At 35.8% G+C, this 13,468-nt stretch overlaps 1 pseudogene across 1 annotated transcript in view; it reads right to left on the bottom strand.

Moving 5' to 3' along the window:
• LOC306885263 (protein 4.1-like) overlaps positions 1–11,698 on the bottom strand; it is a 33,478-nt pseudogene extending 21,780 nt beyond the window's left edge. Inside the window, exons 1-9 of the transcript in view lie at positions 11,342–11,698; positions 7,497–7,916; positions 7,402–7,415; positions 5,936–6,067; positions 5,663–5,768; positions 4,698–4,850; positions 2,595–2,652; positions 1,540–1,783; positions 1,075–1,149 (exon numbers count right to left, since the gene is read on the bottom strand). The product of the transcript in view is annotated as a protein 4.1-like (transcript). The remainder of the gene's footprint in view (positions 1–1,074; positions 1,150–1,539; positions 1,784–2,594; positions 2,653–4,697; positions 4,851–5,662; positions 5,769–5,935; positions 6,068–7,401; positions 7,416–7,496; positions 7,917–11,341) is intronic.
• Positions 11,699–13,468: the final 1,770 nt, after the last annotated feature.

The raw sequence follows: 13,468 nt of genomic DNA, 5'->3' as shown, positions 1-13,468 counted from the left end.
ATATTGTCAGAATGCACTAATATATAGTTTAACACAAATATCTGCTGATGATCTATTATTGGAGGTCATATTACTGCTTTTGCAATTGATCCTTCACTAAGCCCCACCTTAACATTTCTGGCCAATCCAACACTACATTTTTACATTTTACATTTATGCATTTGGCTGGCACTTTTATCCAAAGCGACTCACATTTCATTTAAGGCACAAGTTTCTTATGCTCTCCAAGGCTACATTTATATGATCAAAAATGCAGTAAAAACAGCAATATAGGGAAATATTATTACAATCTGTAATAATATCTAAAAATTGAATTTATTCCTGTGATGCAAAGCTACATTTTCAGCAGCCATTACTCCAGTCTTCAGTGTCACATGGTCTTTCAGAAATGCTCATTTGCTGGTCAATTATTAATACAGTTTCTTATTATCAATGTTGGAAATTTTTCATATTTTTGTGGATTTCTTTTAAATTGTCTTTACTGTTGTGTCTTGACAAATAAAAAATATTCTTTTTTTTTTAAACCATGCTTACCTTAAACTTTTAAGTGGTAGTGTATAAAAAAAATACAAAAAATAAGCAGCAATATTGATAACATTGATCAATATTGATAAGTAATAATCATAATCATTTTCTTGCGCATCTAAACAGCATATTGGAATGATTTCTGAAGGATCACGTGACACTGAAGACTGGAGGAATAAATTACATTTGAAAATATATTTACTGTTTGTGCTGTATTTTGAAAAAAATAAATGCAGCCTTGATGAGCACGAAGAGAATTCTTAAGACACTGAACGATGTTAATTATTGCAAACTTTTAAACAGTGTATGTGTAACAAGGTAATGTTAACGTTAATAACTTAACATACTTCTTTTACATACAAGACTGTAGTTGTGGGACATTTTGTAAAACTTGTCTGAGCGAGAAAAAGCAATCAAAAGAGGTGAAGCTTATTGATTGGCCAACTGTGTAAAATGTTTTTTTATATAATAACAGTCTTAATGAAGATGGCCACTAGGGTAAATCACAGTTGTACATGCTCTTATGTGGCTGAAATCATGAGCACAAACCTGGCTCTTTCTCTCCCCATTGGTGGCCGTCACCACCGGGGCATCACGGTGCCGCCGTTCTCGCCGGGCTACCATCTGCAGCAGCACAGAGAGAGTACACATACTCCTACTGTCTCACACAGACCTAAATATCATGGCTGCCTTGCATTTGTGGATAATTTGCGCTGTTTTTTTACGTCGATCTTGCTGAGAATAAGCCGTATTGCTATATGAGCACTTAGTCCAACAAATCAAAAGTCAGGTAGAAGTCTGTGCTGCAGGTTTATAAAAATGTTCATCCAAACATTTGCTTAAATTGTGTTTATGTTTCCAGTGCTTTTAGCTGTACTAACACATAAAATAGGGGGGAAACGTAGACTCTAAAAATAGAAATTATGATTTAAAATATATTTCCATTAATTTCACATTGAAAAGCTATAGTATAAATATTTTGAGTGTTATTTAGCACATTTGTGTGTGTCATACCTTAATTTCAGGTGTGCCCCCTGCTTTGGTGCTGTGTGTTTTGGAGCAATCCGTCACATGGGCCTCTGCCTTCATCTCACTCTTCCTCTCAGTGGAGCGTGGACGGCCCATGGGCGTGGACGTCTCTTTACGGTCAGTGCGGACGGCAGATGCTACTGGGGAAGGAGCCATGTCGCCTGGGAGATGGGAGACATGATGGGAGCGCTGACGGGACGGGCGTTCTTATCCGGGGTCAAGAGCATGGCTGTCAGAGAGAGACGTATGGGACAGAGGAGAAAGAAAAAACTGTTACACTTAAGTCATGGACATGGTTCAATTTTAAGGCCATCAAACAAAGTAACACACATTCTTGCTCTTATTGTGATCATTATAGGATTTAGGATGCATAAGATAATGCAATCCTAAATCGGTTGCAAAAAGCAACTCTCGCTGACACTACCCTTGTGAAAAAGAATATACTTAAGTAAGAACTATACTGTTCAGACACTTAATTGCATGTTAACTGCATGTAAATGAAAATGTATTATATATAAATTCATACCAGATGCAATTAGCTGAATAAACTTCACAGTGCTTGTTGTTCACTTTTAAACCTGTACTTAAGTGTGTTAAGAAACATGGTCATGAAAGTGGGTCTCTTTAAGTACATTTAAGTGGCCTTTTATTTCATTAATATTATATTAATCTGCATGTACATTTTTTTTATATGCTTTATAAAACTCTAAAATATACTTTTAAGATTTGAAGTACACTACAAGCACATTCAATACAATTAAGCACACTTCTTTTTTCTCAAGGGCAAGTTAAAAAAAAGTCTACTTAGTCATCTCAAAATGTAAAAATATCCCCAGAATCATGTAAGCACAGTAACAAATGCTGTTTTTTTGTAAGAGCTGAATGTTTAGAAGGAAAAAAGATCAAGCTGAGGGGATAAATCTCTACCTCTGGTCAGATGGGTTTCAGAAAGTGTGCAGCCCAGGAGCACAAACCAATCAACCAGAACTTTTTCTTTCAATGATAAATATTTTTCAGTTTCGGCTCTAGGACCTTCATACCTTTTGAACTGATCAAGCTCCTGTCAAACTGTGGGAGATGTTCTGGGCTAATACTGACCTGCCAATCAAAGACAACTCCAACAAACACAAGAAGTGCTTAGGTACTCTGAATCTCACTCTGCATGGACTTTAATGTCTTCACATGTGCATTCTGGGAGTTGTGATCCACAAAAATGAACAATACCAAACTTAAAAGCCTCAGGAAGCAACTTATCAATCAAACTACTAATGTCTTGCTTTTCCTTCTACAAGCATTTCAGAGAGGGCCGTTTGCTGATTGCATCAACTGACTATGTATGATTCATGGAGTTTTTATGTATAAATAAATAACCTACAGTCTGCAGAAAGTAATTAAACCTGTGTCCGTGTTCTACCTGAGGGCTGAATGGTTAAATTATCAGTGGGTTAACCAAGGTTGTTTTTTCTGGATCACACCCCTGCTGTGATTTCTCTCCCGCAGTGGGTTCACCTGCACTGCCTAAAGCAAGCACGGTTTATTTAAACCACAAGAAATCACCTCCACTTGACCTCAGAGACACTCTGGCTCCGTTCCAAACTCCAGTGAGCTGTCACTGTCCACACAGGCTGCTGCCTAAATCGAAATGCAACCTCAAGAGATGCTCTAAAACACAAATAATGTAAATACTGGTTGAAATAGTTCATTAAATAAAATGGCAACACTTTATTTTAAGGATCAATTCTCACTATTATCTAGATGATTATTAGCATGCATATTACTAGCATATTGGCTGTTTATTAGTACTTATAAAGCATATATGCATGCCTTCTGCATGACTATATTTTAGATTCCTTAATCCACCCCATACCCAAACTTACCAACTACATTACCAACTATTAATAAGCAGCAAATTAAGAGTTTGTTCAGGAAAAACTCTTAGTTAATAGTGAATATGTCTTCCCTATTCTAAAGTGTTACAGATGAAACATATTTCTAAATACTTTCTAGTACTGAATAAAATCTAAAAAGCATTAAAATGCTTCTTGACTAGCCTTGTTAAAAAAATGTTGTTTAATTGTATTGAATATGTATGTTATAGTGTACTTCAAAGCTTAAATGTTTTTTTTGTTGTTGTTGTTGTTGCATATAATCTAATATTATTAAAATAAAAGCCCACTTAAGTGCACTTATAGCGAGACACTTTCATGGCTATGTTTCTTAACACATTTAAGCACACTTAAAAAATTGACTTTTTATAATGTCAGACAAATTAAGTTTTGATTAAAGTACTTTTTAAACCATTGTGTTTTAATCTATTGCTGTGTTCTAAAGTACACTTAAGTTTGATGTGTTGACTAAAATCACATGTAAAATACTTGATTATAACTGATTTAACTAATTAAACAAAATTAAAATAACTAATTTTAACTGTATTGTGTTATTCGATATTACATGTAAAGTTAGTATATTTTAAATATACTACATTGCAATTTCATCATTACAATATAGTTTTAATAGAAATGTCTAGAAAAGTATATTTAGTTGATCATAAATGCTTGTCAGTACATTCAGCAATAAGCACAATGAAACCACATAAAGAGGTGTGTTCAGCGGCCTCCATGGGGATCTGAAGCAGCCAACGAAGTAAAATGGTACGGCGCGCTTGCTTCATTTTATCAAATGATCATAATCACATCTGTTCATTTTACAGTCCTGCCTTTTATTTAGACTAAAACCCCTTTAATTCGGGTGAGAAAGCCTGCGTTTTGAGTGGCATTTGCACATTCTGTCAGCTGGTGAATATATGCCACTGCAACAGACATTTCGCAATATTAAGGTTAACGATTAATCGATTAATTGATTGTTAATTTAACCGACGATCGATTATTGAACATTTACCTGCCTAGTCATGCCAAGTTTGATAACATTTTATTTAAAATAATAGAAATGAGCTATAAAAATGTTTAAAATGCAAAAATTATTTTTAAATGCTAATAATTAAAAAAAATATATATTAATAAATTATTAAAAAATATTAAAAATAAAACTATAAATACTTCTAAAATAACATTTTAAAATTTAAACCAAATAAAACTTAATGTGACCTGAATAAATTCAGTATTTCTAAGGCTGTTTACACTTACGTCAGATGGCCGTATCTTGATGAAGAAACTGCTGCGTTTGTAGGAGACTTTGAGAACCTTTGGCCAGGGGAATCGATTAATCCTCAGCTTATCCTTATACACCATCAGGCCACTGGAGCAAACACCCAGAATTACATCCACTCCATCCAGATCCTGACAGAAAGAGACAAAAAGAACAGAAAAAAACATATATATAGCGAGAGAGAGAGAGAGAGAATCTTTTGACTGATGACTTAAGTTATTGAAACCCAGTGTACAAACAAATATTTTGCAATCACAAATCTCCACCACTAGGGGGCGTCCTTGCTTCTCTTTTAAAATGTGAATCCATCATTTATTTAGATCCATGGCTAGATGCAAACAGATTGACCTTGTTTCAGCTACCAAATCTGAGCAGTGACAGGACATGCCATGCTTTGATCACAAGCGCTCCTGTGAGACGAAGGACATTTCAGTCTAAACGATGTTTTTATGACAGCTCAGATTGATGATTTCACATAAAGAACGCAGTGGTTTAATCAGTGGCGGGGAAAGTCACATTGTCTAACTGGGACATTTAATTGAATGTATTTTATGTCACAAAGTAAATGGAGAGTTAATGTATTTATGTAATGTAAATGTATTTGTTATTATTATCCAATCAACATCCAAAGTTACTGAAAATAATATAAATAAATTACCAATAAATAAAAAAAACAACTTTGTGTAATCTATTTAAATAAAATAGGTTTTATGCCATTTTGGCAGATTATTTATTTATTCCAAATTTCTTAGAAAATATTATTATATCATGGATTTTATATTGTATTGCAAACGTTGCAAACATCATTAAAAAAAGACAATAAAACAACTAATTTAATAGTATGGCAATTTTATGAAGGTTAACCATTTTTATTTATTTATTTGTTTGTTTTTATAATTATTTATAGTATTTATGAAAATTATCTCCAGTTAATCTACTGTACCTTTGCCTGGTGGAGATCAACCCCATACATGACCAGTTTTTTAGCATTCTCCAGGAACATCACATCAGCCTGAGCCGGACTCATAGATCTGTAGAACAAAAACAAACTATTATGAGTCATAACAACATACCTTGCTACAGAAAGGGAAAGTGCCAATACTAAATATTGTAATGCTAACCTCTTGTCAATGTGCATTTATTTCAACTGTGTTAACAAATATTTCCCAAGCATCCATTTATGATAAGAATATATGTGCGTAAATCATCAGCGCACCAGTAAGAAGCAGTCATGATCACCTCGGGGTCGTACTCGCCCAGCTCCGACTGCAGGGCGTAAGATCCCAGCAGGGCCAGGGTCACGAAAGAGCAGGGCATGTCCTTCCGCAGCTGCAAACACAAGTAGTACCTGCAGAGCACAAAGACTTTCATATAAGCTCAAAATCTCAAAGACATGATATGCCAAGTTATCACATGTTACAAGGTTGGAAAATATGTTGTTGCAAAATGACGTCAGCGCGCCGCTGTGATTATTCAGGGCGAAAGGGCTTTTGTAATTTACGAGTGTGATAATGAAACTGGCTAGAGAATTGCATGCTCACTTGGTAGGAAACAGCAGGAGGCTCTCCATTTTATTAATGATTTGATTTGGCAAGTATCGGAGATTAGGTTTAAAATTTGTGAGTGAGCAAGAGAGAGAGAGAGAGATAGGAAGAGAGAGAACTGGATATCAGTAAGGATGACGATTGTGAGGAATTTAACTGATGTTTCAGTTTTACAATGCATGAAGAATGATCAGAAAATTCAAGATATGGCAGAAGAAAATGTATATATTTATATAATTTCCTATAGTTTCACACGAAGATCGAGCGCCGTTTTTTTTTTGCTCCAAAAACCATCTTGATTACAAATTCATATGTAAAAAAGGAAGTAAATTTTAGCATTTTGTTTTAAGTTTAATAAAAAATAATTATATTTGTAATTAATAGACAACCACATGAGAATGCTTAATGTCAAGCCCTGCAATGTTTTTTCTTATGTTGCAGAAATGTGCTTCCATAATAGAATGCATGTTGTGCACAGTAAGCTAATTTTCTGTATGCATGGAATACCCAGATTCTATAGTACACAACAGAGCACATTGTGCTAGGTACTGTATCCCACAATGCAATGTGTGTGACTTCACTTTCCAGGGTGAATGAACCAGAAGTTATTAGGGACATGATGTTTTTGATTAATTATTATTGCGGGACTGCCAAAGATTAAGACATTTTTACAGGATGATAGCTAGTTCACATGCAAAGTAGCGAGGTCATGTGACAAAGTACACTGTTGTTTGAAACGTGGAATTATGCAGATGGTTTCACCTACTATTTTTGAAGTATACAGTTCATGTTCTATAAAAATAGTTGCCTTGTGTTCCATTCTGAACATAGAGACTCTTGTATGAAAATAGAATCGTTAGCTTAGCTCACTACATGCTAACAGCAGAATTAGCTGTGAATGTAAAGCGAGACTTGCGGGTCAAGTTGCTGTTAATAAGGATTTTCTGTTTCACTGAGGATGATGTCTCTGTAGATAGCAGACATCGAGTCTGCTCAGTTGGTTTCAGACAAGAGCCACACAGTACGATGGCAACAAAAACAGGCCAAAGTGTCAGATCAGCAGAAATAGTATCTCGGTAGTCTGAGAGTTAATTAGCAAAGGAAGTAAAAGCCCTTGAGCAACGCTTGAGTTTCAGACTCTCTCTTGTGGGACTAGACAACGATATGCCACATTTGATAAGCAACAAAAGCCGTGGTTGTGTGTGTGTGTGTGTGTGTGCATATGTCGCTTACTTCCAGCTCACACTCAAACAGAGTATCATCCAGCAGCTTGACTTTGCAGTGCATGATCCTGGGGCGGCGAGATGCTTTCTTCTTCTCCTCCTCCTCCTCCTCCTCCGCGTTCTCCTCCTGTTTCTCTTTCTCTTTTTCTCCTTCCTCCTTTACCCCTGTTTCTGCTGCACCTGCGTCTTCCCGCTTGGCCTCTTCCTCTACTTTCTCTTTTTCCTTCTCACGCTCCTTGTCTTTCTCTCCCTCCTCTCCTTTGGCCTTGTCCTCGTTTTTCTTCTCCTCCTTCTCTTTCTTCTCTGGTTTCTGTTTTTTCTCCAGCTTCTCCTTATCTGCTTTCTCCTTCTTCTTCTCCTTCTTTTCCTTCTTCTTCTTCTCCCCCTTTTCTACCTTGCCAGCGTCTTCCTTCTGATCTGTTACGATTTGCTGGAGGAAGACAAATATGTTAAAAATCCAAAGTTTAGATTATTACACAATTAATTTGGTGGAGGAAGACAAATTTGTACCTTTTTTAGAACCAAGGTTTCTTACAGAATGATTATTTTAGAGTTTTTGAAAGTAGGCCAACTTGATTGCCAATAACCAATAATTTCGTATAAACAAACTAAATGCCATTTTTTGCAGTCTCTGATGATACTAGCATTGATTATAAAACATTTCACAAATGTATCATCATGGTCTAAGCAGACAACCTCGTTCCTCAAGCTGCTACAAAGTAAAACAAAACTCCAAATCAACGCCCTGTTCCTTATCTTTATCATTTCTGTATACCACCACATTGTATTCATTTCTTTCCCTGAGCTTGTCACGATGTATTCTGGGATCGCCAATGTCACTTAGGACACAGAATACTTACTGTACTGTAAATTTTGGAAGATCCTTCAAACTGCTTTCATGAGAGTTCATAATTTGTACAGGATGGTGAAATGACAACAAGAACCTATAAAAATGTAACCTTTTCATGCATACAGAATATAAAAATACCCATAGCATATCTGTACAGGTGGTGCTGGGGGAGGTGGAGGGTTTCTGAATCAAACTATTTAAATGTTAAGCAGCCTTAATTTTTTTAAGTTGAGTTAAATTCTTTTTTTTTCCATTGGGCCAAATGCATAAATGTTAATTCATACCCAGTTGTTTTACACTATTTGTGAATAGTGTAAAACAACACCCCTCTAAACTGTCAAAAACAGCTCTGTTCACAGCAAGCCGTTATGGTGTATTTCCCATTAAAGGCTAATGAGCTCTGCTGACCCCGCCCCTCTCTCCTCTAGGGTGACGCGCAATTCTCTGTGAGACTGTAAAGTTTAGCTGCATTCATCGTGAAACTTGCTAATTAGCACATTATTAGTAAAGGCAATTTCTTCTGGAGGTGAAGCTGGATCACGAATGATTCACGCGAACATAGAGGCACTTAGGTAGATCGGGGGGTGCATTCTCTTCAAAAACAAAGCTAATCCACTGCATCTTCAGCAGCTCAGATGTCAGGAGTAAATGACGACTCCTATGTTCATTACATTACATCCAACAACAAAACACCTCAATCGCTTAGGAGTCGTTCTTGTCTACTCCTGCTCCGGCGTCGAAACAATGGCGGAGCGATGACAGCTCACTGAGGCCGGGTCTAAGGTAAAACGCTAGTCAATCAACAATCGAGGGAGGGCCTGGGTCTGTGTGATGACACACAGACAGGCATCTGAGAACGGGGGTCATGGTCATGATTTATCAAGATAATCAAGGAAGTTTATCAAAAAAAAACAAAAAAAACACTGGGTGGATCTTTATCATTATAGGGTGGTTGTATGCACACATTGCCAACACACATTTCAGTTCAAACAACATGTAAAAGTAAATTTTGCATCCGATGACCCCTTTAACATTTGCAAAAATAGTTGGATATAAACTGAAAAGTGAAAAATGACATTTCTGTCTTCATTTACTCACCCTCAAGGTGTAGCCATTGACTTCCATAGTATGGGGAAAAAATACTATTGGCCACCAACGATTGTTTACAAGCATTTTACAAAATGTCTTATTTTGTGTTCAACAGAAAAAGAAATACATACAGGTTTGGAGCAACATGAGGGGGAGTAAATTATAACAGAATTTTCTTTTTTGGATGATCTATCCCTTCAAAATGCCTCGTATTCAAGAGAAAAGAGAGCAGAATAAATAATGAAAATCTAGCATTGGGGGGGGGGGCACTGCTGAAGCATTTTGACAGCAGTCAGCAATGCCTAAAGTACCAGCCGTTCAGTATGAACAGCCTCTCAGAAAGCTTTTAGTGTACTGTGCTGCTGGAGCAGATGAGAGCTGCAGAGAGAGGGTTTTAACATGCAATCTTTGACCATAACTCAACGTGTGAATGTGAGATGTGTGAAGCCCCACAGTTCAGTTGCTTTTGCACAGACATCCCTTGCTACATGAAAACAGTGTGAACATCCAGTTGTCACCCTGAGGTCAAAACTGTCCACACACCAGTGGTCTGAGTGTACTCTGACGTTTAAAAAGTCTTGGAGATGCTTTACTGTTTTGCTTCAGAAGACTTTAGCACTTCTCTAATGGCACATTGTGACCGTTTCATTTAATGCAAACAAAATGGATAAACTACAACAGACTAACATGTCAGCTGTGTTGATGCTAGGGCCGATTTAACAATAAAAATGTATCGATTTTAATGGATCTTCATTTTTGATAAATCTTTTAGTCTATGCTATTTTCAGTTGATGCCTGAACAAAACAACACTAAAATGATTTGTTATGAATAATCACTCAATCTGTGTTTCAACAGCAAAATGTCAATAAAACAGCTTGAAAACAACACTTAACATTACATTTACCTCAGGAAAGCATTGAATTTGCATAAAATCATTAGTCATCTGGATAAAATCTCTCTAGAGAGGGGCATTTTGCTAAATATATGCACAATCGACCAATTCAATGCAGTGATGTCATTGACCCATGAACATTTCCTGCTTTTTGTCAAACTACTTCAAAACGGTAACAGGAGGCGATTAAGTAAAAACTAACCTTAAAACGACTGTCATAACGTTTTTATCAAAATAAGGATTTTTTTTGGATGCTCAGAAGTTCTGGAAATTAAAAATGGAAATGTGTTAGGACTGTTGCGTTAGATAGTTACTGTTTACATCCCTCAAAATAGTCTATATTACATTTAGATTTAATTCTTCAAGATTTTATGACAGCCGCCATTTAAGTGCTTATATTTCAACAACAAATTAGAGTAGAAACATAAGTATATACTTAAAAAAGTTAATAGAAAAAATGCCTTGTGTGCAATTTAAATGCTTATATGCAACTCAGATTTGAGTGTTGATTGTTAAATAAATATGATTCATTACATGATTAGTAAATCATTTGTAGTTGTACTTTTCAGTCAAATTAAAACTTTAATTTCATATATTTATTTTTTATGTAATTTTATATGTTTTGTATATCATACGTCAATAATTATATAATTATTCTTTATATGGCCATAATCATATTCCTATGAATCAAATGAAACTAATGAATCAAGGCATTAACTTTTGCTCTTCACGTCACACTGCTTAACCTGACGAGATGTGCTGGAATAGCAGCAAAAATTATCACCTATAATTTTGGTATAATCAGATACCAAAATCTGCAAAATTATTATATTCATTTTACTAAGGATTCTCTTAAATAGAAAGATATCACTGAAGAAGATATAACTGTTAGCTTGGATCACATGTGTCTTGATTACCAAAACATTACAAAATAGCCTTGAAATTCATCACTGAATTTCTGTCAGAGTTTAATCTTAAATCTGGCTCTAGTTTTAGTACTATTAATCTGTTTCTCTTTCTCACCTGGTTTTCAGCACTGCTGATTGAGTGCTGGTCTAGAGCAACATCGCCCTCTATGCGCAGTTCTGGCTCGTCCTTGTCCCGGGCCCTCTCCGTCTCCACCCCCTCACCGTCCGAGCACTGCAAGCGGCGCTTCAGGAAGGAGGAGAAGAGGCGGGAGAGGCCACGGCCAGCGGAGGTGCACTGGTGCAGTTTCAGCTGCTGTTCCTCCTCCGAGCCCCCGGGAGGCGGCGAGGTGCTGGAGGGGCTGTCCTGGGTGGTGTCAGCGGGGCCTGGCTCCTGTGCAGCAGGGTCCTCCTCTTTCTGCTGCTACTCGCACACCTGCTTCTTATGAACGCTCTCCGCCTCGTCTGTGGTCATGGCAGTCGCTGCAGGAAGAGATGGTTCGGTTAAAGTCAGGTATCTATTTTACAGCACTGTTGAAAGTGTCCTGATGGTATACTATTTCCACTGGATTTTCAAAGTATGTCGCTCCTAATACGCACTTGAAAATGTGCACATGCAATAAGAAGTAAGTGCGTAAGACTGTCTCAGGTCAGGTCTGAAAAAAAAAAACAAAGCTCAGTGCCCTTAACCCACACTATCTCTAAGATTACTTCGTTTTTGAGATTAAGTGCATCCCATCATTCATCAGCTTTAAGAACTCATGTGGCCTCAACGCACGAGAATTCAAGGAAAGCTTTTAGATGATTTGGTGGCAAATCATGAGAATTTGAGGAAAACTATACTAACTATTAAGGGTGTGTGATATCTGCGATAATATCGTAATTGCTGTTTTAACGATGTGTGATTTGACATTATCAAGTATATCGGGAAAAAACTAATAAAACACACCTACAGAGTGCACGCTTACATTAGTAAAATCTAGTATGTTAGACTAGTGCGCGCGCGCATTTCTTTCACTGCAAGATTCAGTCTATTAAAATGCAATTAAAATGATTACAGCATTCAAGATATGCGGGCAGAAAATTGATATATTTACATAATTTTATATAGTTAATATCACATGCAGAGTACCATTTTTCTCTCCAAAAATCAGCATGATTATAAATGGGATATTGATTTTATACAACAGTTCACAGAATATGAAGAATATAAAAAAATTGGAGTCAGCTGTCCACAGTAGTCCTTAAGATACCAGCACAATAACACACTTAGCAAAATCCGTCTAATTATCGGTATTGATAAAATCCCAGAAAATATTGAGATATCTATTTTTTTTCTTTCTTTTTTTTGTCAATATCGCACACCCATACTAACTATACTAACTAAACTATACTAAAACTATACAACTATTCATAATATATTATTTTACATTATATATATATATATATATAATTACATATATTAATTTGGGAGCAAAACATAAGAATGTAAGGAATATTTCACAGTGCAAGTTAAACTATTAGAAACTACATACAATTTGGTAGCAAAATGTGAGAATTTGAGGAAATCTGTATAGTGTAAGTTACATTAATTAGTTGTTACATATAATTTAGGAGCAGAACATGAGAATCTGAGGAAAACTTTACAGCCTAAGTAAAATGAATTATATAATTTGATTGAAAAAAGAATTCAAGGAAAACTTTTAATTAAACTATTTACATACAATTTGGTAGTAAAACAAGAATGAGGAAAACTTTAATGTGCAAGTTAAATTAGATATTGAATACATGAGAATTCGAGAAAAAACTTGTGTAAATTAAATTAATTTCTATATTACATATAATTTGGGTAGTAAAGCGAGAATTTGAGTAAAAAATATAAGTTAAATTAAGTAGTTATGACATAATTTGACAATTAATTAGTTGTATAATTTGGTAATGTGTTGCACATTATGGTGTAGAGATGAGTATGTGTACAATTGAATATATGTATTTTGTAAAACACTAGCACCTGTTTTATATCACTTAATTAGAAGCATCACAATGACTAAACTCCCTCGTCTGTTACATAAGGACTTCTGATTTATTTATTTTTTTAAGTGCATAGTTAAAAATCAAAATATGTAAATAAAAGCTACTTGCATTTTTACAACACCATGCTGTAAGTGTGTATCATCAGCGAATCAGTTCGGCTAGCAGTTCTACACACACACGATCTTCATGAAAACTTGAACACTTGGGGCAA

Source organism: Barbus barbus, assembly GCF_936440315.1.
Source record: "Barbus barbus genome assembly, chromosome: 19".
Lineage (NCBI taxonomy): Eukaryota > Metazoa > Chordata > Actinopteri > Cypriniformes > Cyprinidae > Barbus > Barbus barbus.
The sequence above is the reverse complement of the archived record's forward strand: the minus strand, read 5'-3'. Positions and strand labels throughout refer to the sequence as shown.